Source organism: Myotis nattereri (assembly GCF_964212035.1).
Source record: "Myotis nattereri genome assembly, chromosome: X".
NCBI classification, from domain to species: domain Eukaryota; kingdom Metazoa; phylum Chordata; class Mammalia; order Chiroptera; family Vespertilionidae; genus Myotis; species Myotis nattereri.
In genome coordinates, this window is record NC_138078.1 from 136,635,017 (window position 1) to 136,659,655 (window position 24,639).

Sequence of the window (24,639 nt, forward strand, 5' to 3'; positions counted from 1 at the left end):
GGTAGCAGTTGGTGAGAGAATGTCACCTGGCAGTCAGAAATCAGACCGTTTTAGGTTTCTGTGCCCATGTTTTATTTGTACTAAAAATCAGGATTGAGTTGCAACTGGGTCCCTAAGACAGTGGCAGCCAAGACCATCCCACCCTCACCTGCAACGTGGCCAGGCCACTCTTCTTGAGCCCACGCACTCGGCATGGAATTGACCTTGCAGCCACCACCCTTGGAGCTCCCCATCATTAGACCACCCTCCTCACCTTTACTGTTCTGCTCCCCAAAGGAGAGATCATACACCATGTTCTCAGCAAACAAGAGTGACAGAAAAAGGAGTCCTTCTGTAGTGCCATCACTGTCTCCCACCAGCAGCCATAGAGTGTCTCTAGCAAGTTCCATTTCTTCAAACAAGAGGATTTGGGAGGAACACCACAAGCTGGCCAGGTGGGAGACCCTCCTTAATGTCTTGAAACTCCTATAGGCGGTTCTGAGATCCTCAGTGTCAGCAGCTAGAAATGATTTTAGGGGTGAGGAGCGGAGGAGGGGAAGCCAGAATGGATGGAGTTGGACCTGGTGATCATTAAAGCCCCCTGCAGCCCTGAGGCCTAAGTCCTATGAAGGTACCCTCTGTCCCTCACCTCATGGCCAGCATTCCTGTTACCGCCAGCTTCTGCAAGAAGAGAGTAGGTGCAGCTCACTGGAAAAGAAAGGCCTCTGTTGAGTCAACATTTCTATGCAACTACTGTGGCCTGGGCACTCAGTTTACAGAAACCAGGAAGACACAAGCCTTGCCTTCAAAGAACTCAGAGCCCCTGAGGGGCTCTCAGTGACAAGAGTTACAACCCTGGGAGGTAAGAGCCCAGTGAAGGAGGGCATGTGGGAAGGTACAAGGTGCTACCAGAACGGGGACACAAGAGTACCGGATGCTTGTTTGTGGGGTAAAGAAGGGATATTAAAGTTGCACCTGGAAGGACAGGAGTTTGCCAGGACAGGAGGAGGCAGGCACTCCAGGCCTCAGAAAGCACAGGCGCCAGAGGCAGAGTCCTGGTAGAAGGTGTTCAGATGCCCAGGGTGCAGGGACTCTGCAGCACTGTGACCCAGAGGGTGATAAGCGTGGGCTGGGACCACTGGAATGCTCTCCTAGACCCCCAGGTGTTTGCCCTTAACAAGAGAGGACTCCACAGGGTTTCCTGTCTGGGGTTGATGAGAACACATGTGCAGTTTGATGGCACCTTGTAGGACCCACTGGAGGAGGAAAGACAGGGTTGTCCAGGCCAGTGGGGGAGAGTTAGTAATAGCCCTGGCCCCAGACCATGAAGCCTGAACTCAGGGAGTAGCAGCGGGGACAGGGAAGAGTAGCACTTGTTCTGATCAGGCATTTCAGAGGCAGGGACACAGGCCTTGGTCATCAAATAAAAGTGAGGAAGAGCATGGGTCAGTGGACAGGAGGAGTCAAGTGTGGTGGCACCGAGAGGATTGAGCCCGTAACTAGAAGAGTAGAAACAGCCGATAGGGAAGGTGGATTTGTTTGAGACATGTCATCTCTGAGGGTCAGCAGGAAACACAGTGGGGATTTTTCTTCTCACCTGCAACAAAAAATGCCAATGTGAAGACCTTAGCTCAAGGCACTACCAGGGGCTAGGGTGGGGTGTGTAGGGGTATGGAGGATCTTGCAGAAAGCAGAGCTGGCCTGGGCATTCAGACCTCAGGTGTAGGACTCAGTCTAGTTGTCCTGTCTGGGGTCTCCATATCCCTTGGGGTCCATTCTCAGGGTCCCCTTAGGTCATTCAGGCCCTGGCTGCCACATTACCGCATGCCTACTGGTGCAGGGCAGACTGAGGGCAGGTGTCATGGTAATCAAAAGGGCACTGCCTGGCCTTGGCCATTGAGTGGGAAGCCACCTGCCACGTGGTTCCCAGTGCCCAAAGGTACATCCTTGCCAGCTCTGCCCCACTCTCCTGGTGACTCCCCCCTCCTCACAAGCTAATCCTCTTCAGCTCCCTCCTAGTTTAGTTCTGCTCCATCCCCAGCTATTTGCAGCTGAGACATATATCTCCACAGCAACCCACCCCCTCTGCCCTCCTCCAAACCCAGATCCACCTCCACCCTGCAGCTCCACCCTCTGCTTTCTCACAGTTCTGCCCCCAGCTACTCCCAAAGCTTTCCCACATTTCACCACCCCCCAGTTCTGCCTCAGCCACAGCTCCTTCCCATCTACTCCCAGAGCTATTTCCCACCAGTCTGCCTTCAGACACTGTCCCCCAGCTCCTCCACTACCCACCTCCGCCTTCACCCCCTCTGAGCTCAGCCTCCCCAGCTTCCCTGCACCCCCTCCTGCAGATCCTCCTCCACCAGCTTTTCCACAGCTCTGCCAACCCCATCCCACAGCTCCTCCCCAGCTTTCTCACAGTTCAGACCCCAGCTCTGCCATCTCCTCCCCCTTCCGCAGATCCTCTACCAGCTTTTCCACAGCTCCCCCACTGCAATCCCACAACTCCTCCCAGCTTTCTATAGGTTCAGCCCTCAGCTCCGCCTCCAACACCCCCTCCCGCAGATCCTCCTCCACCAGCTTTTCCACAGCTCCCCCAGCCCCACCCCAGAGCTCCTCCCCAGCTTTCTCAGAGCTCAGCCCTCAGCTCTGCCTCTTCCACCCTTTCCTGCAGATCCTCCTCCACCAGCTTTTCCACAGCTCCCCCACCCCCATCCCACAGCTCCTCCCAGGTTTCTCACAGTTCAGACCCCAGCTCCACCGCCTCCTCCCCTTCACGTAGATCCTCCTCAACCAGCTTTTCCACAGCTCCAACAACCCCATCTTACAGCTCATCTCAGCTTTCTCAGTTCAGCCCTCAGCTCTGCCTCCTCCACCCTTTCCCGCAGATCCACCTCCACCAGGTTTTCCACAGCTCCACCAACCCCTTTCCACAGCTCCTCCCCAGCTTTCTCCCAATTCAGGCCCCAGCTACTCCCCCTGGCTTTCTCCATTGGTCTCACCCAGATACTCTCCCCCCCCTCCCCACCCCCCAGTACCGCCTTCTCCCCAAGCCCCGCCCCGCTTTTTGCCTAGCCCTTCCCACTGGCCACTGGTCAGGAGATCCCAACCTGCCCTGGTCATCTTGTGAGCCTCAGTGTCCGGTGAGTCCAACAATGTCTCCTAGCAACCGTGGTCTGCATGCGTGTCTAAGTCTCTACCCGGCTGCTTACCTGCGCGCCAGCTAAGTGCCTGCAGAATCCTGGCACGTGTGCTGCTACGTCATGGAGTGCTGCTGTGTCCTGGCGTGCTACTTCCGGATGTATGTGTCTGTGTGCCTTTGTAAGCCAGCAAGAAAAGGGGTTTTTATCTCCGCCAGCGCGGGGTAGCTCACCAACTCCAGTGGGTGTCAAGGGTCACCTGTCAGCGGTCCTGGAGCAGCTGAGGGGCAGCTAGGATGCTGGCCTGCTGCTCTGTGGTCTCAGCGTCCCAGAATCCTCTCCTCCTCAGGTCCTGGGAGGCGCTCTTCTCCACACTGGCTGTCTCCCTGGGCCGCAGGGAGTAGGAGGCCTGTCCTGTCCTGTGTGGTGGTCTCAGCTGGGTCATCCTAGCATAGCGACCTGCATGGCCAGTGGGGCCAGGAGATCTGAGTCTCCAGAAGGGAGTGGGGATGCTCAGTTCAGCTGCAGGCCTGCTGGGCCCTCGGAAAGATAGTACTCCAGGGCTGTGGTTTGCTGTGGGGCTGCAAGCATTCCTGCCCCAGCTCAGGCCACACTTTTCTGTCTCCTCCTCTGGCTACCTTCACTTGCCCACCATCCTTGTAGGTGTGTGTGTGCCTGGGACAGGCCTCTGCTGCCTCTGCTCACAGAAACGACTGTAGTGGTCCACATGTACAGGTAGGTCTGTCCTCCCTGCTTCCTGCTTGGCCTTTAGGCTGTCACCACCTCATCCAGACCGCAGGCTGTGTGGTGCTCTGCTGGTTGCCCATAACAACCCTCCCAGTGGGACCTACCCAGGATTACATTGAGGGGAATGAGATTGTAGGGTCCCCAAATCCTTCCCATTTGATGATGTGAGGGCAGGGGGAGCTTTCTCCTACTGGTGACGGGGCTCTGCTGGGCTGTAAAAACATGACCTCCTTACATGACATGGTTTTCTGTGCAGCTAGATGGGCCATCATGGTTTTCTGTGCAGCTGGATGGGCCTACCTTAACAGGTAGGGCAGGAGAGAGCTATTGCTATAATTAGCAGAACCAAACCCTGTGTAAGGTGCTACATGTGTTTCCCACCAGCTGGAACCTCCTTGGTCCTGGTGGTTTCCAATCCCTGTTGAGTAGACTGTTCTGGTATGTTAGCCAACATTGCTGTCTTGTCCCTAATGACCTTGGCTCATTATCCCTCTTGTCCTCGTGCAGGTGAACAAGCAAAGGCAAGTGGAAGAGTGTGTCTTCCTCAGGCCACAAAGCAGGTACTAGGTAGGAGGGCACTCAGCCCCCTTTGTGCCTTTAGAGTGACCTCAGTTCTCCCTAGGGATGCCACCCATGCAGACCCGGTCTCCTTATTGTGATTTTGTGGCTTTGATGAGAATAGGTCCCAAAACTCCATGGTGGAAACTAGGCATATACCCCAGTAGAACAAATACAAATGGCCAGGCCACAGGGGAACATCCACCCTCTTCCATAAATAATTCAAATCCAATGATAGGTCGACCCTTTGTTATTCAGCAGGTGGGTGAAGGTTAAGCACAGTGGCGATGCTCAGAACCCCCAAGCATATGAGATAATTGCACCCTGTCCCATGGTTGGCAGGGCATACACGGGTGAGCTTCTGTGAAAGGCCATTTGCTGGCATCTATGAGCATCTCAGATGTGCATGCATGTGACCCAGGCCTCTGCCTAACAAGTCAACAGTCAATGAGTGTTTGTGGTAGTGTCCCTTATAGTAGCACAAAATGCAAAGCAGTCTGTGACTCTTCATCAGTATGGGAAAGTCAGTCAATCATGGGGCCCACAATGGGATACTATGCAGGCAGCAAAATATAGGCTAGAAGAAAATGTAGACATGAAAGAATGTATTTGCTGGGCTGTGGATGGCGAAACCATTCTCCACCCTGTGGAGATTTGGGGGAAGATCTTTGCCTCTGTGGCCATTTGCCTGGGTGGTCACATCAAAGCACCACAACCCTAGTGGCTTAACCAGCAGACATGTATTGTCTCACTGTTGCAGAGGCTGGAGGTCAGAGATGGAAATGTGGGCCCAGTTTGCCTATACTGAGGACTGAGAGAGAAACTGTCCATCCCTGTCCCCAGGCTTCTGGTGGTTTTCAGGCAAGCTTTGGCACCCCTTGGCTTGTAGGCCTTAACCTTCATCTTTACCAGGTGTTCTCATGTGTACATGTCTGTCTGTAAATTCCCTCTTTAGGTGAGGACATGGGTCATTGTAAGAGGGTCTCATTTTAACTTGATTACCTTTGTAAAGTCCTTTTCTTTATGGATATGGTTCTGAGTTGAGCAAGAAGTGGGGTCCAGAGCCCAGGGGTAGGAGACCCAGCCAGAAAGAAAGGGAGGGAATGCAGAGGAGCTGGGCACAGGGACTGTCAGGACACTGGGTTGGGAAGAGAGTGAACAGGTGGCAGTTTTAATGTCCTCAGAGCCTGGTCTTTGAGAGTGGGTGTGTTTTCATAAACACGAGGACATAATAGCTGATATCAGGTTTATGTCCTTTAAAGACAGGAGGGGAAAGACAAGCAGAGTGGGGGTGCTCATGTGGAGTGTGGTAATGAGGCTCAGGCCCTATGATGATGATGGATGTGTAGCCACCGGTTCTGACTATCCTCTTAAGGGGCAGGTACTCACAGCCCTGTGGAGACTGAGCTCCGCCAGGTACTAGGACCCAGCTGAGTCTGCAGGCCGAGTTTCTGCTCCTGCCACTGCACAGCTCTGAGGAGGAACAACCCCCTTCCTCAGGTACAAGGAAAAGAGGCAAGAACAGGGGATGAGGCAGTCAGGGCCCAAGATCATAGGCCATATTTTTATCCCTAGGTGCCACCTTCTCAACTGTAGAATGTGGTGACAATGGCACTGCCCACCCACTTACTTGAGGATTGAATTCTAGGATCCGTGGATTATGCCCACCCCAGAGCCTGATAGGGGCATGGTGTGTGGGTACTAGTGCCAATTGTTCCTGGTCCTGTTATTCCTTTCTCTAGGCTGCAGTAAGGGCCAGGAGTGTCTACTGACAGCAGATAAGTATTGGTGGAGCCACTGGATTGAGAAATGTGGCTCCCAAAGTGGTCGAGTGTAGGCACCTGGCAGAATGATCTAAGCTCACACAGTGGTGTCCAAGGGCCCAGCTGAGGTTTGATTATAAGGATTTGCAACCAGAAGCATTGGAAGAGGGATCGGGATGCATAGGGACTGTAGCACCTTGGGGTGAAAAGAGGAGGCAGCTGACAGTATTGGGCGGGTAGGCATGGGGAGAAGAAGCAAAACCCAGGAGGGTCTGTGCTGGGAGAGGACTAGAACCCACTCACCTGGTGTGAAGCCAAAGTGCCATTTCTCCCTTCTCTGTGCTCCCCTGGCCTCAGTGACCTCCTTTGTGGAACTGACCACACCCTGTCCTGAGTGCCTCTCCTTACATGTCTCCACCTTCTTCCTTGAGCTCCCCAAAGACTCCATCTGATTGGCAAGACATCTGCATCACCAGCCCTTTCCATGGGGCCTGGCAGCTGAGTCTATGGGGATAGAGAGAAGGAGCCAACACTCTCTGCTCTCCCACCATCCCAGTCAGTGGGGTTCCAGGGCCCCAGGGGACACTGGGGGAAGAGGTCAGCCCACAGACCATGAACACGGAGGGCTGATGCATGATGCTTATTGACATTCACACTTTTGGGTTTCCTCAGGCCACGAGAGGCCCACGGATCTCTGGGGAGATGGAGTTCTCCTGCCTCTCCTTCTGGCAACCTTATGCAGGCTTGGTCTTAAATGGGTCAAGACTCTGGAGACTGGTTGGCGACCCTAGTGAGCAGCCACAGGAACTGCACCGTCGCCATCCACATTGTTCATAGGGACTGGGAAGAGCCCTCTGGCGGGAGAGGCTGGGGTGTAACCCCACACAGATTCAGGCCCTGCTCAGTGAAGGGAGAACTATGGGCAAGGAGTGATTGCTGGCAAGGCCTGACACCCCGAGAGCTGCTCACAGCCCTCCAAGAATACCCACAGGACCTAGCTCATGAGTTTGGGGCTTGATTTCTTTTGAAACTGTGGCTGTTCTGACCTGTAGGTGCTGCCCCCAGCAGCCGGGCTGGGACCTGCCCATTAGTGGACCAGGCTCTGTCCTCTTCATTTCTCTCTCTCCTCAGCCTCACCCAGAATTCCCTGAGCAGAGTTTGACACATCGGAAGTGCTCAGTCAGAGGGACCCAGCTCACTCTGTGTCCCTTTGGTGAAATCAGCTTAGCCTCTAGTGGGTGTAACTCTGAATAACCCTTGTCTCTCACCGGAAGCCTTTGGTTTATGGAAGGAAAAAAACATCTCAATGCTTCTCTCGTGGTTCCCAGGGCTCCTTGACTTTGGGGAATCTTTGCAGGCCCAGTAAACGTAGCTCCTGTGGACATTGTGGAACTGGAAAAGCAGGCTGTACTGACCAAACTGAAGCAGAAGTACCCAAGGGCACTTTCAAACCCCAGGTGGTTACTGGAGCCCATACCCAGGAAAGGGGGAAAGGATATCTTCCTGGTAGGCATCCCACAGCACCTGATCCCCTAGGGCAGGAAGACTCCACAGGAAGGTCACCAAGAATCCAGCTGAATCATGACCATCAACGGGCCATCATGCCCTGGTTGTAGAAGTCAGGTTCAACTGAATTGGCACCACCGTGGAGAGCACTACCCACCATCTGCTGTTCAGGTAAACAGATTTCTGTGCCCAGATGTAGGCGACTATCCTTGTGAGATGCCTCTCTGGGCTCATTGACTGTCTCAAGGACTCTGACCTTTAGGGAAAAGGGAAAGCTGTCAAGAAATATCTTGGTGCTATAACTCTTTTTGGTCCTGCTCATTCCTGGGTTTTACAGAGAAAAATGTTTTAGGAGACGTGGTTATTGTTTGGGACTCCTGTCTCTTTGTTCTGGTCAAACTCAGAGAACACTTCGGCAGCACCCAGGGGTCCTTGTGGGCGGTCTGGGAGCGGGCACTGAATGATTGCCAGAGGGTGACCAGCCAGGCATGGTCTCATTCACTGTGAAAGGGACATCGGACTTTGAAACAAAGTGCTGTCTCTCCTGGCAAGTGACTGGTCTGCTGTAAAAGTGTCCCTGGTCTCACGAGGGCTTGTGTTACACATGTCACATAGCTACCTTTTGACCCAAGAATGGATCTGAAATACAGCTCTGATGGAAAAGTGATGGGTAGAGTTTTTTTTGTTTTTCTGTGTGAGCAATCTTTAATTTATTTGGGTCCCTTCTAGCAGGGTTACTAATGGTTGTTAGCTGTGAGGATGATGGGCTTTCTCCCAGGCATTGACTGGAATGGTCAGTCTTCTGAGACAGACTGGCTCTGTCATACACTGCTTAGCACAGTGGTCAGCAAACTGTGGCTCGTGAGCCACATGTGGCTTTTTGGCCCCTTGAGTGTGGCTCTTCTACAAAATACCACGTGCGGGCACACACGTACAGTGAGATTGAAACTTCGTGGCCCATGCGCAGAAGTCGGTATTTTGTGGAAGAGCCATACTCAAGGGGCCAAAGAGCCGCATGTGGCTCGTGAGTCGCAGTTTGCCGAGCACTGGCTTAGCAGATGTGGTGGCCTGAATTCTAGGTAGGCCTCTCTGCAAGGCCCCTGGAACTTGAGCTAGAGATATTCAGACACTGATCAGAAACTTCCTGGCATCATAGGGGGACCCGTGAGTAAAGATCCTCCTGTTTCAGGATGCATGACTAATGTAAGGTGATTCCACCAAGGTCAGGAGCCAGGCAGTTCTGTCTCCTGTCCAGTAGGCAAGGCTCAGGGGACCAGATCTTCCTGGGCTTGCCTCAGGACTCACTAGCCAGATCTTTGGCTGAGTATGTGAAAATGGAAGAGAACAATGGGGACAAAAGCCTGTCTGGGGCCAGGATTTCTAGCCTCCTCAGGCTCATCTGATGAGGTATGTGGCACGGAAACAGAAGAACATGGACTCACAATTCTCGTTGGATTGTGTATTTTGTACCATGTAGTTTTTGCCTTTCTTTATTAAAGCGGAAATAGATTTGTGGTTACAAAGCTTGTGATATTATGGGTATGCATTGTCCTTGAACTGCTCACAGACTAAACACTTGTTATCTGAGGAGCCCTCCTGCTCCTCCTCAGCCTGGTCAGGGTCCTCTGATGGAGCCATGACTGAAAGGCCAGCAATCAGAGCAGAATAGATGTTGTACAAAGACATCACTGAACCTTGTAGTAATTCATTTGCGGGGGTAGGGAGCAGATCCCCTGTGTCATTGGTTCTGGCAGTAGCCATGGGCACAAACATGACACTACCAGAAGTGCTGTCCCCACTTGGACTACCTGCTGCACTTGGACACTAGACCTCCCTGGCACTGCCCATGGGCTGAGGAACCGAGAACTCGAATGCCTGGGTGGCATTGGGTCCCCAATCATTCTTGCCTGTCTCCTGAGCCTTTGTTCAGCTTCTTTGCTGCCATCCTCGTGGTGTGTTCTTGGGGAGTGTCTTGTGGGGGCCATCTTCTTTCTCTTTGGGGGGGGGGGTGACACTGGTCGCTGGAAAAATGCGCATCACCTGGTTGCCATGTGTCTTAATGTTCTCGAGGAGCCAAGGCTTGCCTCTGTGGAAATTGCAATTTCTGTAGATTTGAAACAACATAAATTAATTTCGTCACTTGTGGAGAAAATATACATTAACTGGCCTCTCAGAGTCTTTACTCATTTCTGCAGGTTATCTCTAAGGGGGCTATAGTTTCAATTGAAAATCTATACTTTCTCATATTTTGATAAATACTGTATCATGTGCAAAAGGGTTAGACCCTAAAATGAAGTCCTTTCAGTATATCCTTCTCCTGGGTCCACTAGGAAAATGTTTGAGAAACAGGGAACATAGGAAATGGGAGGACTTTCTACTTTACCATTATCTTGTTCCCTGGAGAGCAAACTGAAGAGTTGCCTGGGCGTATTTTGTTTAAACCATGGCGATTCAACAAGCGGATGAAACTCTTCAGGCTTTTCGATTCAAAGGTTTGTTCCTCGCCCCTTTGGCAAAGAATCTCCCTCTGGAAAAGATTTTCCTCAATGATCACGGTGTCTCCGTTGTCATTTGAGCACAGAGACGTGAAGGCGTCGTCCTCCACTATCCTCCAAAACGTTCTTGGGAAGGACAGCCCAAGAAGAATCTTGTTTCCTTCCACATTGGCGGTGCCTTCATTTGGGTAATGTGGTTGCAGGCTCAGTCCATGGCCTTTGTGCTTCTAAACCGGTTTACAAAGTATTCATTCAAGAATCAGTTTATTCTTGGAGGACATGCCCTAGAGCAGCGGTTCTCAACCTGTGGGTCGCGACCCCTTTGGCGGTCCAACGGCCCTTTCACAGGGGTCGCCTAAGACCATTCTGCATATCAGATATTTACATTACAATTCATAACAGTAGCAACATTACAGTTATGAAGTAGCAACGAAAATAATTTTAGGGTTGGGTCGCAACATGAGGAACTGTATTTAAAGGGCCAGAAGGTTGAGAATCACTGCTAGAGGCTAAGAATGGGTGGCTTTTCAAAAGTAGGCCCCTAGTGTTTCTGGTTAAACAGCCAGCTCCCTTCAGTTACCTACCAAAATATTGTTCCTTAAACGAGTTCTTCTTTTTTCAATAATGCTTTATTGTTGAAGTATTACATGTCCCCATTTTTCCCATTGACCCCTCCCCCAGTCTGCCCCTGCTCCCCCCACCACCATAGGCCTTTAGCACTCTATTGTCTGTGTCCATAAGGTCTTTGGTTGATTACCTCCCACCCATCCCCTCTCCCCTGCCTTCCCTCTGAGATTCCGTACTCTGTTCCATGTTTCAAGTCTCTGGATCCATTCCATTCATCATTTTATTTTATTATTTAGATTCCACATATGAGTGCAATCATGTGATACTTGTCTTCTCTGACTGACTTATTTCACTTATCATGATAGTCTCCAGGACTCTCCATTCTGTCTCAGGGAGTAAGAGATTATTCTTTTTTATTGCTGCATAGTATTCCATGGTATAAATGTACCAGTTTTTTTTTATCCACTCATCTACTGATGGGCACTTGGTCTATTTCCAGATCTTAGCTATTGTAAATTGTGCTGCTATGAACACGGGAGTGCATACATTCTTTCTCATTGGTGTTTCGGGGTTTCTTAGGTTATATTCCTAGAAGTGGGATCACTAGGTCAAATGGCAGATCCATATTTAATTTTTTGAGGCAACTCCATACTGTTTTCCACTCACCCCCAGTGCATTCCCACTACCAGTGCATGAGGGTTCCATTTTCTCCATATCCTCACCAGCTCTTGTCATTTGTTGATTTGTTGATGAAAGCCATTCTGATAGGTGTGAGATGGTACCTCATTGTTGATTTGATTTGCATCTTTCTGATGATTAGTGACTTTGAGCATGTTTTCATGTCTCTTGGCCATCTGTATGTCTTCTTGGGAGAAGTGTCTATTTAGGTCCTATGACCATTTTTTAATTGGATTGTTTCTCTTCCTTTTGTAACTTATATGAATTCCTTATATATTTTGGATATTAACCATTTATCAGATGTATCATTGCCAAATATGTTCTCTCATACAGTGGGCTCTCTTTTCATTTTGTTGATGGTTTGGGGTTTTTTTGGTTTTTTGTTTTTGTTTTGTTTGTTTGTTTGTTTTTGCTGTGCAGAAGCTTTTTATTTTGATGTAGTCCTATTTGTTTATTTTCTCCTTAGTTTCCTTTGCCTTAGGAGATGTATCTGTGAACATATTGCTACGAGAGATGTCAGATTTTTCTGCCTATGGTTTCTTCTAGGATTTTTATGATTTCATGACTTACATTTAAGTCTTTTATCTTATTTTGAATTTATTCTTGTCTATGTTGTAAGTTGGTGGTCTAGCTTCATTTTTTTTATGTATCTGTCCAATTTTCCCAACACCATTTATTGAAGTGACTCTCTTGACTCCATTAAATGCTCTTGCCTCCTTTGTCAAATATTAATTGAGCGTAATGGCTTGGGTTGATTTCTGGGTTCTCTGTTCTGTTCCATTGATCTGTATGCCTCTTTTGGCAGTACCAACCTGTTTTACTTATGGTGGCTTTGTAGTATAATTTGAAATCTGGTATTGTGATTGCTCCAACTTTGCTTTTCTTTCTCAAAATTGCTGTAGCTATTCAGGGTCTTTTTTGATTCCATATAAATTTTTGGAGTATTTGTTCCAGTTCTGTGAAATATGCCATTGGTATTTTAATAGGGATTGCATTGAATCTGCACATTGCCTTGGATAGTAGGGGCATTTTAATGATGTTGATTTTACCAATCCATGAACATGGGATATTCTTCCACTTGTTTATATCTTCTTCTAGCTCTTTTTTTCAATGTCCTGTAGTTTCCTGAGTACAGGTCTTTTACAACTCCTTAGTTAAGTTTATTCTTATGTATCTTAATTTTTTTTGTTGCAAGGGAAATGGGATTGTTTTTTTTTTCCAATTTGAATTTATTTTATTTTATTTTATTTTATTTTTTTAAAAAAATATATTTTATTGATTTTTTTACAGAGAGGAAGGGAGAGAGGTAGAGAGTCAGAAACATCGATGAGAGAGAAACATCGACCAGCCGCCTCCTGCACATCTCCCACTGGAGATGTGCCCGCAACCCAGGTACATGCTCTTGACCAGAATCGAACCCGGGACCCTTCAGTCCGCAGGCCGATGCTCTATCCACTGAGCCAAACCGGTTTCGGCTATTTTATTTTTTTAAATAAAACTTTATTGTTCAGATTATTACAGTTGTTCCTCTTTTTCCCTCCATAGCTCCCCTCCACCTGGTTCCCACCCCACCCTCTGACCTTATCCCCCCCCCACCCCACTTTCCTCATCCATAGGTGTACGATTTTTGTCCAGTCTCTTCCCGCACCCCCACACCCCTTTCCCCCCTGAGAATAGCCAGTCTACTCCCTTTCTATGCCCCTGATTCTATTATAGTCACCAGTTTATTCTGTTCATCAGATTATTTATTCCGTTGATTTTTAGACTCACTTGTTGATAGATGTGTATTTGTTGTTCATAATTTGTATCTTTACCTTTTTCTTCTTCTTCCTCTTCTTAAAGGATACCTTTCAGCATTTCATATAATCCTGGTTTCATGGTAATGAACTCCTTTAGCTTTTTCTTATCTGTGAAGCTCTTTATCTGACCTTCAATTCTGAATGATAGCTTTGCTGGGTAAAGTAATCTTGGTTGTAGATTCTTGGTATTCATCACTTTGAATATTTCTTGCCACTCCCTTCTGGCCTGTATAGTTTCTGTTGAGAAATCAGCTGACAGTCGTATGGGTACTCCCTTGTGGGTAACTGACTGTTCTTCTCTTGCTGCTTTTAAGATTCTCTCTTTGTCTTTTGCTCTTGGCATTTTAATTATGATGTGTCTTGGTGTGGTCCTCTTTGGATTCCTTTTGTTTGGGGTTCTCTGTGCTTCCTGGACTTGTATTTCTTTCACCAGGATGGGAAAGTTTTCTGTCATTATTTCTTCAAATAGGTTTTCAATATCTTGCTCTCTCTCTTCTTCTGGCACTCCCATAATTCGGATGTTGGTATGCTTGAAGCTGTCCCAGAGGCTCCTTACACTATCTTTGTATATTTGGATTCTTTTTTCTTTTGTTTTTCTGGTTGGGTGTTTTTTGCTTCTTTGTATTTCAAATCTTTGACTTGATTCTTGTGATCCTCTAGTCTGCTGTTGGAACTCTGTATAATATTCTTTATTTCAGTCAGTGTATGCTTAATTTCTAGTTGATCCTTTTTCATAACCTTGAGGTTCTCACTAGATTTCTTGATGGTCTCACTAAGTTTATAGGCGGTTTCTAGAAAATTCTTGAAAAACCTTAAAAGTGTGGTTTTGAACTCTATATCCAGTAGTTTGCTTTCCTCCATTTCTGTCACTTGTGACCTGTTTCTTTGTCTCCACATTTTTTATGCTTCCCTGTGTCGATAGAGTGGCTTTCTGTGCTAGGTGTCCTATAGGGCCCAGTGGCTCAGCCTCCCCAATTACCTGAGGTGGACACTCTTCGTGCACTCCTTTGTGGGCTTCGTGCACAGTCTTATTGTAGTTAAGCCTTGATTGTTGTAGGTATCACTGGGGGGAATTGACCTCCAGGCCAATTGGCTGTGAGAATCAGCTGTGTCTGCAGTGGGAGAACTTCTGTGCTGGAGACACCCTTCTGGGGCAAGACTTGCTTCAGTGGGGCTTTGGTGCGCACTGAGTCTGCCACCTGAGTGTGTCCCTCATGGATCTGAGGAGCTGTAATCTGGATGGTCCCACTCTGACCACTGGGTACACTGGCTCTTGGATCTCTAAGGAGGTGCTAATTTATCCTCTGCCTACCCAGCAGGCTACCCAGCAGGAGCTATGGAGAGATATGCAGATTCCTCTTCTTTGTTTGGGGTTTGGAGGTGCCCAGATGAGGCCCAGCTGTGAAGCAATGCAAGCTGCTGTGGGGCCTTGGGCCTTCTTTTGGAAGTTTTGGGTCTCTCTGACCTAGCTGCAGTCTGTTAGGTCGTTTTCAGATTGCAAAGGGCCAGGCCTTTCATATGCAAAAACTTCTGTGCACAGCTTGGGTGGGGTCTCAGGGGATCAATAGGGCGGAGCAAGCAGCTATGACTGCTCCTCAGTCCTACCCTAAGAGGCCCCAAGTCTCAGTGTCCCAGTAATTGCTGCAAGCACCTCTGAAAGGAAGCCGACCAATGCCAGACAGTCCAGTTTCTCCCCGTATGAGTTTGGGTCCCCAGAGACTCGCCCGGAACTGGAGTCAGGGCCATCGGGAGCTTGTGCCTCCCTCCCAATTGCAAAAGACAAGGGTGTCCTCTGTTGCCAGCCCCTTTCCACACGCACTCGAGCCTCCGTACCTCTGCACTTTCCTTCCGCACCTCCTCTGAGTCGCAGTGTGCTTTTCTCTTTCCTTCTCATTGTAGAATTTCCATTCAGCCAGTCTTCCTGTGGTTTTGGATGATGTCTGTTTTGTCTTTTAGTTGTATTTTTGAAGTTGTTGTGCGAGGCAGCTATTTCCGGTGTTTACCTCTGGGATTATTTTTTAGTTTCTTTTTCTGAGAATTCGTTATTAGTGTATAAAAAACCCATCAGGTTTTGGGTTCTTGATTTTGTATCCTGTTACATAGCCAAATTAATTTATTAAATCTAGTATTTTTTTGGTGGAGTCTTTAGGGTTTTCTATATACAATATCATGTCATCTGCGAATAATGAGAATTTTACTTCCTCCTTTCCAATTTGGATGCCTTTTATTTCTTCTTCTTGTCAGATTGCTGTGGCTAGGACTTACAGTACTATGCTGAATAAGAGTGGTGAAAGCAGACATCCCCGTGTTTTTCCTGTTCTTAGGGGAAATGCTTATAGTTTTTGACCATTGAGTATGATGTTGGCTGTCGGTTTGTCATATATGGCCCTTATCATGTTGAGATATGCTCCCTCTATTCCCACTTTGCTGAGAAATTTTATCAAAAACTAGGGATGCAGTGCATGAATTTGTGCACCTTGAAGGGAACTATGGGCCATGAGGTTGCGGTGGGCACAGGGACAGGACTTGGCCCATCCTCTGTGCCCCCCGGCCCCTCCCGCTGTGGCCCAGAGTTCCCTATATACCGGCAGCCCCACTTCTGCCACCACTGCTTCCACATGCTGATGGCACCAGCCCCACCCCCACCCACTGATGGCATGGAGCTATTGGGGCTGGCACCAGTAGTGGGTGCAACTGGGGCCAGAACTTGCAGAGGGTGTGAGTGGTGGCTCTGGTGCCAGCAGCAGGTGCGAGCAGGGCCAGCAGTGGCAGCAGATGCAAGCGCTGGGCAGGACCAAGGTGCATGGGAGCAAAGTATTTTCAGTAATCACTAGAGGTTCACCCTGATGACAGTGACCAGTGCCCCACCTTGGACTGGCACCCCTGGTCACCTGCACCACCATCCCGATGCGGCTAACACCCGCCATGTTCTGTGCTCTGTCGCCTGCTGCCACCACCCACCACTGACACCTACCATGTTCCCTGCGTGCCCCCTGGTGGTCAGCAGACGTCGTAGCAACCAGTTGTTCTGCCATTTGGTCTATTTTCATATTAGGGTTTTATATATATATATACTAGAGGCCCAGTGCACAAAAATTTGTGCAGTCGGGGGGGAGGGGAGTCCTTCAGCCTGGGCTGTGCCCTCTTGCAGTCTGGGACCCCTCAGGGGATGCCCACCTGCTGGCTTAGGCCCACTCCCCAGGGAATTGGGCCTAAGATGGCAATCAGCCATCCCTCTGGCAGCCCAGCAGCCCTTGGGGGATGTCCACTTGCCAGCAGGGAGCAGGGCTAAACTACAGTCGGACATCCTTAGCGCTGCTGAGGAGGCAGGAGGGGCTCCCACTACCACCGCTGTACTGGCAGCCATCAGCCTGGCTTGTGGCTGAGCAGAGCTCCTCCCATGTGAGAGCGCCCTGACCACCAGAGGGCAGCTCCCACATTGAGCGTCTGCCCCCTGGTGGTCAGTGTGTGTCATAGTGATCAGTCATTCCCAGTCTTTCTGCTGTTAGGGTCAGTTTGCATATTACCCTTTTACTATATAGGATAGAGGCCTGGTGCATGGGTGGGGGCTGGCTGTTTTGCCCTGAAGGGTGTCCCGGAAAAGGGTGGGTGTCCCACTTGGGTGCCTGGCCAGTCTGGATGATGGGCTGATGGCTGTTTGCAGCTGGTCACACCCCCTTCAGGGTGGGGGTCCCCACTGGGGTGCCTGGCCAGTCTGGGTGAGGGGCTGAGGGCTGTTTTCAGGCTGGCGGGCGACTGAAGCTCCCAGGCTCTTTTTTTATTTTTTTTTTTATTCTGGGTTTTATTTACCTTCTATAGCTGTCACTGGAGCTGAGAGCCAGCTCCAGCTCTGAGGCCGTTGCCAGCTCTGAGGCCGTGGCTGGCTGAAAGCAGGTATCTCGGTTTGTTTAGATTCTATAATTGAAACTCTGTTGCCATCACTGGCGCTCTAAGCTCTGAGCCCACTGGCGGCTAAAAGCAGGCACCTGGGGTTTATTTAGCTTCTATAATTGCAACATTGTTCCATCCGGAGATCAGAGCTGGGCTGCAGGAGGCGGGGAACTTTAGCTTCCTCCATCGCCGGGGCAACCAAGCCTCATGTTCGCATCAGCTGCGTGGCTGCCGGACGCCATCTTGGTTGGCAGTTAATTTGCATATCTCACTGATTAGCCAATGGGAAGGGTAGCGAAGTTACAGTTAATTACCATGTTTGTCTATTATTAGATAGGATAGAGATGGGTGTTGAATTTTGTTGAATGCTTTTTCTGCATCTATTGATGTGAGCCTGTGATTTTTGTCTTTCAATTTGTTTTTGTGATGTATCACATTTATTGATTTACGAATATACCAGCCTTGCGTCCACAGAAAAATCCCACTTGGTTATGGTGTATGATCTTTTTAATATATTGCTGGATGTGATTTGCTAATATTTTGTTGAGGATTTTAGTATCTATGTTTATCAGAGATATTGGCCTGAAATTCTCTCTCTTTGTAGTGCCTTTATCTGGTTTTGGAATTAAGATAATGCGGGCCTCATAAAAAGAGTTTGGAACTGTCCCTTCCCCTTGGATTTTCTGAAATAGTTTGAGGAGTATAGGTGTTAGTTCTTTGAATATTTGGTAAAACTCTCCTGTGAATCAATCTGGTCCTGGGCTTTTGTTACCTGGGAGTTTGTTTTTTTTATTATTATTACTGCTTCTATTTCATCAGTTGTTATTGGTCTATTCAGGTTTTCTGATTCCTCCTGATTTAGTTTTGGGAGATTGTATTTTTCTAGGAATTTGTCCATTTCATCCACATTGTCCAACTTGTTGGCATATAGTTGTTCATAGTATTTTCTTACAATCCTTTGTATATCTGTGGTGTCAGTGGTTACTCCTCTACTTTTGTTTCTATTTTTATTTATTTGGGTCCTCTCTCTTTATTTCTTGATGAGTCTGGCTAATGGTTTATCAATTTCGTTTATCCTTTCAAAGAACCAGCTCTTGGTTTCATTGATATATATATATATACACTAGGGGCCCGGTGCACGAAATTCGTGCACTGGGTGTGTGTGGTGGGGGAGTGTCCCTCAGCCCAGCCTGCCCCCTCTCGCATACTGGGAGCCCTCAGGCGTTGACCCCCATCACCCTCCGATTGCCTGATCGGCCCCTTGCCCAGGCCTGACGCCTCCGCCAGAGGTGTCAGGCTTGGACAGGGGACCCCCATCTCCCCCCGATCACTGGCTCTGGCCCCCGCCCAGGCCTGAGGCCTCTGGCCCAGGAATCATGCCTGGGCAGGGGACCCCCATCTCCCTCTGATCGCTTGCTCCACCCCCCGCCCAAGCCTGACGCCTCTGACCCAGGCTTCAGGCCTGGGCAAGGGGACCATCATATCCCCCCAATCCCCGGCTCCGCCCCCCGCCCAGGCCTGATGCCTCAGCCAGAGGAGTTGACCCTCATCACCCTCCGATCACCAATCACCGGATCAGCCCCTTGACCAGGCCTGAGGCCTCCGGCAGAGGTGTCAGGCCTGGGCAGGGGACCCCCAGCTCCCCGCGGTTGCAGGCTCCGCCCCTGCCCAGGCCTGACACCTCTGGCCTAGGCATCCGGCCCAGGCAGCGGGGACCTGCATTGACAGCGGGGGGCGCCGCGATCGTGGGCTTCGCTTTAGGCCCAGGCAAGGGACCCCTAGCTCCTGGGACTGCCAGCTTCGACCGTGCCCAGCTCCCATCGCTGGCTCCACCCCTACTTCCTGCTATCACTGGCCAGGGCGGCAAAGGCGCCTGATTCTCCGATCATGGCTGGGGGGCAGGGCAAAGGCGGCCAGGGCCCCCCAGCTCTTAGCTCCCCCCTGGGTTTCCAATCACTGTCAGTGGCAGGGGGCTTCTTCCTGCTTTCCCTTTCGCCTCCCTGCATTGTGCCTACATATGCAAATTAGCCGCCATCTTGTTGGCAGTTAACTGCCAATCTTAGTGGGCAGTTAATTTGCATATAGCCCTGATTAGGCAATGAAAAAGGTATCGCCGTACGCCAGTTACCATTTTTCTCTTTTATTAGTGTAGATATGTTATTTATTTCAGATCTAATTTTTATTATTTCCTTCCTTCTACTTACCCTGGACTTTTCTTGTTGTTCTCTTTCTAGTTCTTTAAGTTTTAGGGTTCAATAATTTATTGCTGATTTTTCTTGTTTTTTGAGGTATGCCTGTAGTGCTATGAATTTCCCTCTCAGTACTGCTTTTCTGTGTCCCAGAGATTTTAGGTTGTTGTGTGTTCATTTTCTTTTGTTTCCAGGAATTGTTTTATTTCTTTATTTGGTCTAGTTGGTAACCCATTCATTGCTTAACACATTGTATGCGGGAAACGTATTTATACATTTTACGTTGACTGGTAGTACAGCGCGGGACACGTATTAATACGTTTTTTATAGAATAGCGGTAGAATGCGGGTAACGTATAAATACGTAAACTAAAGTTATCATAATTTCACTGAACGTTGCCATTTGCACAAAAAATTAGCAAAAATGGCCTGTGCCACCTGTTAGCGTGCGATAAAAACTACCCGCAAACAATCTGTTAGTAACATGATATTCAGCCTCAATATGCTTGAATGTTTTGGAGTATTTTTACTGTAGTTGATTTCTAATTTCATTCCACTGTGATCTGAGAAGTTGCTTGATATGATTTCAATCTTCTTTAACTTGTAAAGAATTGCTTTATGTCTATCAAGGGGTCTGTCTTTGTGAATGATCCATGTGCACTTGACAAGAATGTATAGTTTGCTGCGTTGGGGTGAAATGTTCAATAAATGTCAATTAAATCCATCTGATCCAGTGTGTCTTTTAGAGTCATTGATTTCTTGTTAAGTTTTTTTCCGGAACATCTAACCAGTGAAATCAGTGAGGTGTTAAAGTCCCATACTATGACTGTATTGTTGTTGATCTCTCAGTTAAAGTCCTCTAGAAGTATTTTTCGTTTGTTTGTTTTTTGGGTTTTTTTTGTTTGTTTGTTTTTGGTGCTCCTATATTGGGTGCATGTATGTTCACCAACGTTATATCCTCTTATTGGATCAATCTCTTTATTATTATATAGTGAACTTTGTTGTGTCTTGTGATGGCCTTCATTTTAAAGTCTATTTTGTTGGATATGAGTATTGCTACTCCAACTTTTTTGTTTCTTTTCTATTTGCATGGAAAAAAAATGTCCATCCCTTCACTCTCATCCTGTGTATGTATTTTGTTCTGAGGTGGGTCTCTTGTAGACAGAATATAATTGGGTCAGGTTTTAAATCCATTCAGCTACCCTATGACTTTTGACTGGAGCATTTAATCCATTTACATTAAGGGTTATTATTGACTAGAGGCCCGGTGCACAAAAATTTGTGCACTCGAGGGGGGGGGGGATCCCTCAGCCCAGCCTGTGCCCATTTGCAGTCCAGGACCCCTTGGGGGATGTCCACCTGTCGACTTAGGCCCACTCCCCAGGGGATCAGGCCTCAGCTTGCAGTCAGACATCCTTCTGGCAGCCAGAGAGCCCTTGGGGGATGTCTGACTAAAGGCTTAGCCCCCAAGGGATCGGGACTAAACTGTTAGTTGGACATTCTTAGTGCTGCCACGGAGGAGGGAGAGGCTCCTGCCACCACCTCTGCGCTGGCCAGCCATGAGCCAGCTTCTGGCTGAGTGGCAATCCCCATATGGAAGTGCACTGACCACCAGGGGGCAGCTCCTGCATTAAGCATCTGCCCCCTGATGGCCAGTGCGCATCATAGAAACCAATTATTCTGCCATTCAGTTAATTTGCATATTAGCCTTTTATTATTATTATATAGGATGTCCCTATTTCTTCCCTTTTGCCCCTTCTACCCAGCTCTTGCCCCCCACTTCTCTCTGGCCATCACCATACTGTTGTCTGTGTCCATGGGTTGTGCATATATTTTCTTTGGCTAATCCCTTCTTTAAATTCACTTCTTTAAATTGTTATTTTCAGATAAGTGCTTATAACTGCACTATTATATATTTTCTATTATATCATTTAGAATTAAGTAATTTTTAATTGAACCCTTGTAAATTTTAGAACAATTCAATAAATTTGCTAGAAGCAATTAGGAGATTTTTCATGTAAAGCAGATATATTTCAATTAATATTTTATTAATTTTTAATTTTTTAATATTTTAATTTGAAATAACCTCATACATGTAAAAAAAACTATAAAATACTACAGCATATTATATGTACCCTTCACCCAATTTCTTAGGTGTTAATAATTTAAACATAACCATTATACAACTAACAAAATTTGGAATATATTTTTCTTATAATCTCTTTAATATTACTTAATCCATTTACTTTGTTTTTGTTAATCTTCACCCAAGGATATTTTTCTACTGAATTTTAGAGAGAGTGAAGGGAAAGGGAGAGACACATTGATTGGTTGCCTCCTGCACATGCTCTGATAGGGACTGGGGATAAAGCCAGCAACTGAGGTACATGCCCTTGACTGGAATCAAACCTGGGACCCTTCAGTCCATGGGCTAATCCTCTATCCACTGAGAAAAACAGGCTGCAGCTTAATTCTTTACTTTTAATCTATATGTGTCTTTATATTTAAAGTGGGTTTTGTTTTTGATTCACCCTCATAATCTGTCCTTTAATTGGTGCATGTTTGCCACTGACTTTCAGAGTGCTTACTAATAGAGTTACTGCCAAATCAGGTGGCTTCTGGGGCTTCTGGGGCTTCTGGGGCCAGCCTGCGGCCCGGGATCAGATCCAATCACGGATGGCAGGCAGGCGGATTCTGGGGTCACACACGGGGGCCTGGATGGTGGCTTGCGCTGGCAGCTCACGCTGTCCCGCCCTGCCTGCAGTATGCAAATTAGCCGCCATCTTTGTTGGCGGTTAATTTGCATATCACCCTGATTAGCCAATGGGAGGCATAGTGAAGGTATGGTCAATTACCATGTTTGTCTATTATTAGATAGGATAAGTACTTATTTATTGCCATTTTAATTCTGTATGCCTAGGTTTCTCTCTCTGTTTCTTCTTCTCATGACAACAATCCCTTTAGCATTTCTTATAATGGTGGCTTGGTGGTGATGTACTATTTTAGCCCTTTTTTTTTGTCTGGAAAATTCTTTATTTGACCATCTGTTTTTAATGATAGCCTTGCTGACTATAGTAATCTTTGTCTCAGATCTTTGCTTTCCATTTCCTTGAGTACTTCATTGCCATTCCCTTCTGGCCTGTAGAATTTCTGATGAGAAATCAGGTGTCAGCTTTATGGAAACTCCTTTATAGGTAACAGTTTTCTTTTCTCTCATGCCTCTGTACTTCCTACCAGTCTATATGCAGTCTCCACTTTCAGTCCTCAGGTATCAGGGTTCTCTCCTGTGAGTCTTCCATTGATCATTCAGGATATTTTTCTGTATTTTAATTGTAATTCCCGTTTGTTCCTGAGAGCATGTCCATGTAACATCCATGTACTCTGCCACCATTTTTAATCTCTCTTACGTGAGTTCTTTAAAGTCTTTGTGGCCTTTGCTAGCTCATGACTCTGCTGATTACTTATTTAAATGGATTTTCCCATTTTATGGGATGGAAATTGGAGAGAAGGCTCTGGAAACCAGAGGCTGGCATTTTTTGGAGAAAAGGTGTTCATTTTGATATATTTTAGGCACTCTAGAGTCCCAAGGTTTCTGGAGGGACATTAGTTCATGCTCTCTGATTCAAGAGCCACTGGATTTCTACTGTGGTGAGGAATCTAGAGAACCCGGCTCATCTTGTCCTTGGAAATGAAATATTCACACGACTGACTTCAGTGGAGTTGAAAGAAGGTATTATGGAACTGACGTCCCTTGGCTAAGACTGCTCAGTTTCAGAATTTCAATCCTGGGTCCCATGCCTGCCAGTCAGACAGTGTTTATTAGGCCCCATGCTCAGTACCTTTTGAGAAAGTAGAGCAAAGTTGGAGGAATCACAGTAACTGATATCAAACTATAGTATAAAGCTATTATAATCAAAATAGCCAGGTACTGGTATAAGAGCAGACATATGGATCAATGGAACAAAATAGAGCCCAGGGATCAATCCATGCCTATATTGTGAATTTATATTTGACAAAGGAGGCAAGAGTCTGCAATGGGGTAAAGACAGTCTCTTCAATAAGTGGTGTTGGGAGAGGGAGAATATGGCAGCTGAATAGGCAGACCTCTCCTGCACCTCCATCCAGGGCAAGAATGGAAATACAACTAAATTGGTGAGCATTCACCAGAATTACCAACTGAGGTCCAGCTGAGGATGTGACATATTTCAAGGAAGGACAAAAAACATCTGGAGACTGGTAGGAAGGTCCAGAGACCAGCTTACCAACTCTCATGGGTGACAGATCAAGAGTCAAGAGGAATCTCTTGGCTACAGGAGGGATAGTTCCCTGAGAAGATCAAGGCCCAGAATCCAGGCTGTGCTCATCCTACAGCACCAGAACTGAGACCAGTGGCCCAGGTAAGATCCAGCTGAGAAAGGCAGCAGGAATTCTTGTTGCCAGGGAGTCTGAAACCCAAGGAAGTTAAAGCTACAATTTTTCTTTGTTTTCTTTTAAAAATCCAGAGGACTTGATTTTTGTTTGCAGCTAATCACCTGAGGCTTCAGTGGAGGTAGGGTGTTGTGGACTGAAGGTGCCTGAGGAAAGGCTGGGGGAAACACAGAAAAGAGGTGGCCATTTTTCCTGAGAAAAGCTGGTCCCTTCCAGTAGCCACAGCTCAGAAAAAAATTTAAAAAACACCACCCAAAGGATGCATCCCACCCCACCCTCAGGAGCCCTGCCTGCCACACCCTCCATCTTGAACTATGCAGAGGAGACAGAAGCAGAGACCAAGCCATCAGGTTTGTGCAGTCTCGGAAGGATCAGTCAGTGTCATGTGTGTGGAGCCAACCACCCCGCTAATCCAGGAACCTGACTGCCGGGGTCCAACCCCAGTGGGTCCAGGGGTCCCCAAAGGTGTGGACGGAGTCGGCGATGAAGGAAGGACACGGAGACAGTGTTCAGTTGATCAGCAGCCTAGCCAGGATCTCCAGCCAAGTTCTGGTCTGGATCTCCAGAGAGGTTCTGCTTAGTATCTCCAGCCAGTTTCTGTCCAGGTTCTCCAGCCAGGTTCAGTCACCAGGTTCTAGTCAGGTTCTCTTGCCATGTCCTATAATCAGGTTCAGTCCAGGATCTTTTGCCATGTTCTCTCCAGCGAAGTTCTTCTGTCTCTAGGTTCTGTGTAGGTTCTGTCTTCTAAGTTCTGTGTATAGGTTCTGTCTTCTAAGTTCTGTCTTCTTACATCTGTATTTATACCAGTTGATTCCAATCCTATCAATCTCTATTCCAAAGGTTAGGGCGTTTCTTGTCTCCATTCCAGGGAGTAAAGATTATGTAGCTTAAGCATGATTG

At 47.8% G+C, this 24,639-nt stretch overlaps 1 protein-coding gene across 2 annotated transcripts in view; it reads left to right on the forward strand.

Moving 5' to 3' along the window:
* Positions 1 to 3,026: 3,026 nt before the first annotated feature.
* The window catches only part of LOC308536165 (melanoma-associated antigen 10-like), a 57,878-nt gene continuing 36,265 nt past the window's right edge, over positions 3,027 to 24,639 (forward strand). The window contains exon 1 of one of the 2 annotated variants that reach the window (XM_081115237.1): positions 3,027 to 3,122. The gene's annotated coding sequence lies outside the window, so the exon portion shown is untranslated. Of the gene's footprint in view, positions 3,123 to 3,782; positions 3,855 to 24,639 lie in introns of those variants that run through there. The other variant, XM_081115238.1, reaches the window with a different exon arrangement.